Here is a 3,994-nt window from a genome sequence, read left to right as displayed (position 1 = left end):
TTTATAAACGTTTTTCATGAGTTTTATTGAGTCTAAGACTTATTTTCAAGTATAAATCAATGTTTTTATTAGTGTAAATGCTAGAAAGCATGTGTTTTAGATTTTTAAATCCCCACCAACGAGTTTTTGATAAAAACCCAGATCTGGGAATTTATTTAAAGAAATGAAAATATGAGTTTTATTTGTTTAAATGCCCACTTTCATGTTTAGGGGTTAAATGTTAGATCTAACATGCAAGTGTTCGTTTCTCATACTAGATATGAATTCTTTTTCACTGTCTCATAGTTTAGAATTGATAGTTATGGAGGTGTAAATCGGTGTAGTGGAAGTATGGAACGAGATGACGAGTTGCAGTTGTGAAATATCCAGTTTTCAGCTTGTGAGTCGACTCATGACTCATCATGAGTCGACTCATCAGGCTGAGTCGACCCATGGCTGTCATGAGTCGACTCACGAAGTCAATTCTTGTTATTCATAAGTGTCTGCTGTGTCGACTCGTCAGTTTATGAGTCAACCCATGAGTCATGAGTCGACTCATAGCTGATTATGAGTCGACTCATCGAAGTTTTTCCTATTTTGTTTGTGTTTCTGCTTGATCACCTACTGTGCTTATACTTTCATACAGTGTTCATATATAATCGAGGGTTCTGTTTATCATTTTTGAACATGAGAAGTTGCCTTGTTTATCGGGTATTAAATTGCAGTATTTATGATTTCATCTACACATGTAAGATGACTTTTCTGGCACAAGCTTAGATTTGTACAGCGAGGCATGTACAAGAGTAGAATATGTATACCTTTACTATTAGTATTTCATGGTTCATATACAAAGTCCTCGTGTTGGACTATAATTCATTAAAGTCCTCATGTTAGACTATAATCCATAAAAGTCCTCGTATTGGACTATAATCCATTAAAGTCCTCGTGTTGGACTATAATCCATTAAAGTTCTCGTGTTGGACAATAATCCATTATAGTCTTATGTTGGATAATTGCTAAACCTTGAATATGTTTCTTAACCGAGTTTGGAACACGATATATTATATGAGGCTGGGACATGATAGCTACCTAGGCTGGACATGACATTTATTGTAGCTTTGACATGTTTAAATTGTATCGGTAGAGATGGATTTGTATTCTTTTCTTTATTGTTTCTTGTGTTAAACCCCGGGTTTAGTATTTAGGGATTTATAATTTGAGATACAAGGTATATACATGAGGGTTTCCTTGTTTGTATTATTTCGCTCGACCTACCTATGCTCGTGTTGTAATTTCCTAAGTACTAAAACTAACTATTGTTAGTATAAATGATTTTATATTTTTATGTATTAACTGTATTTTTATATACAACGAGCCCTATCCATTGGGGTTGGTTGTGATGTTGCTCGCTAGCGCTTTGACGCTCGTTATCCCTCCCCCTTTCAGGTAACGAGCATGGAGCCCGGAGAGTCGCAGGTTGAGGGCGATTTTTATTAGCGCCCGTTTATCCTCTTATTAGATGTATTTTATTTTTGTACTCCACTCGAGACATTTTTAGACTTGAGAGATTTATATTCTAGAGTTGTAAAGGCTGTGTGCCTTATTTCATGTATCAAATGTTTTGTATTTTGAGACATGTTGAGATCTCCAGACTGTTATTATTCATTTCAGACATTGACTATGTATTCCAGCTTATTTGGTTGATGAGATGTATTAATCCGAGATCTATCATTTCATCATGTATTTATTGTAGAATCTTTTACTTGCTTTGTACCTACACCTGTTGTTGATTCCACTAGAGAGATAGTAATTATGATGGTGAAACATATTATTACACGGTGTGGTGCATGGAAGGTTTGACATTCCTGGTTTTACCTCGGACTGCAGCCTTGTGTGATCCCAGGAGCATCACAGTTGGTATCAGAGCCAGGTTCCAATATCCTTAGGATCATCCTGTGTCGAGTCGTGGAGCTAGGTTAGAGTTTCTTAGGATTCATGTATAGAGTTCGCTAAGGATTTCCTAGTATGAGTGAGGACGATATATGCGTATATCTCAAAATTTTGAGAAATTTTCTTTATGGTAACTATTTTTGCTTAAAGTATATGCGTGAATACTATATAGTGTGAAAATCGTATTGTGATGTATTATGTATGTATATACGTCTACTTTGACTTATGAACTTTTATTTTCTTATGAGCATAGAGAAATGGCAGGATGTGACAGACCTCGCACTCGCAGAGCCGCTCAGGCAGAGCCACATCAGGCTCCACCCGAGCAGGAGCAGGCACCACCTGAGCCGTAGCAGGCTCCCCAATACCTTATTAATCTCATGGCTCCTATCGTAGCTAGGATGGCAGCGATTGAGGATCTTGTGGAGAGTCATATCACACCACTGACACCACCACCACCACCTCTAATAGTTTCACCACAGGGGATACCAGCCATCCCAATCAGAGAGAGAGACCCAGAGGTAGCACCTGCAGCTATTCCACCAGCGGTACCGGATATAGCCACGGAGTAGGAGGCTTGGCTCCGCTTGGTAGAGATGTACCAGAAGATGAGAGCACCGGAGTTCCAGGGCTCTTCAAACCCACTTGTAGCCCACAAGTGGAAGGAGGATGTGAGTAATGTCCTAAACATACTCAATGTAGACACAGTTCAGAAGCAAAGACTGGCATCATATAGTCTGAAGGGGGATGCCGGGAGATGGTACCGTTTCCAGTTTCCATTAGAGTAGCGGATGATCCTCACTTGGGAGGATTTTGTTTACTTCTTTGATGTGCAGTATGTTTCTTCTGCAGCACAGACTAGGAAGGAATTTGAGTTGTCCCGTTTGACTCAGGGGGACATGTCAGTTGCAGAGTTTGAGAGCAAGTTCATGGAGTTGCTGCATTTCACGGGGATGTGGCAGATAGGAGAGCGTCAGGCTCAGATGTTCCTAGCAGGGCTTCACCCTAATCTTCGCCGATACCTCGTCTCGAGGAAGTTCTATTCATTCCGGGAGGTAGCTGAGGCCACCACCTCATAGGAGAATGAGACGGCTATGTTTTAGAAGGACAAGGAGGGGAAGACTAAGACATGACAGATTGGAAACAAGGGTAAGAACAAGAAGCCCTTGTCAGGACATCAGCAGCAGCAGCAGGGCCTTCACAAGAGGGGAACCCAGCAGGATCAGAGGGCACATCATCAGCACAAGTTTTAGGGGGTATGCTTTAACTATCGCAAGGTGGGACACAAGGCATCAGAGTGTCGTAGTGCACTAGCAGGAGCTCAGCAGGGCAGGGGTCCGAACCAGCAGCAGCCGCGACAGCAGGGTCAATGTGTCAGGCTTGAGGCACCGCCAGCAGCGCAGAGGCCATAGGGGTAGGTTCGAGCAGTCCAGGAGGCCCCCAGGGGTAGATTGTCTCGTATTTTCCAGCACCAGCGGTAGAACAGTCTTTAGCACCAGGCAGAGTATATGCAGTGGTTCCTCGTGATCATGGTGCCAGCGGTGCAGTTGTGGAGGGTACGTTCCTCGTGAATTCCTTTCCCGCCCGTATTCTTTTCGATTCAGGAGCATAGCATTCTTTCATTTCATATGCTTTCATGATTAGACTCCAGCTCGTAGCTCATTCGTTAGACACCCCTTTATTAGTTTCCACCCCTCTAGGAGAGGTATCGCTTCTGAAGAGCGTTTATAGGAGGTGTATCATCAGTTTAGACGAGTCCGAGTTCATAGTCGATCTGATAGTTTTGCATATGTCCGAGTTTGATGTCATCCTTGGTATGGATTGGTTATCGTCCTACCATATTAGTATCGACTGTTTTGCGAAGACAGTCAGATTGCGAACATCCGATGGGTCCAAGATGATTGTGGCCACTTCTCAGGGCAATCGCTTTGCGGAGTCGTTTATGGCGTTCATCGATGAGGTGATGTGACGGGATCAGAGTTCTGATTTGTTAGAGACTAGAGTTGTCTAGGATTATCAGGATATCTTTCAGGACATACCTGGGTTACCTCTCGTGAGAGTGGTT

This window comes from Asparagus officinalis, chromosome 7, assembly GCF_001876935.1.
Source record: "Asparagus officinalis chromosome 7, Aspof.V1, whole genome shotgun sequence".
Taxonomy (NCBI): domain Eukaryota; kingdom Viridiplantae; phylum Streptophyta; class Magnoliopsida; order Asparagales; family Asparagaceae; genus Asparagus; species Asparagus officinalis.
Note: the sequence above shows the minus strand (reverse complement) of the source record.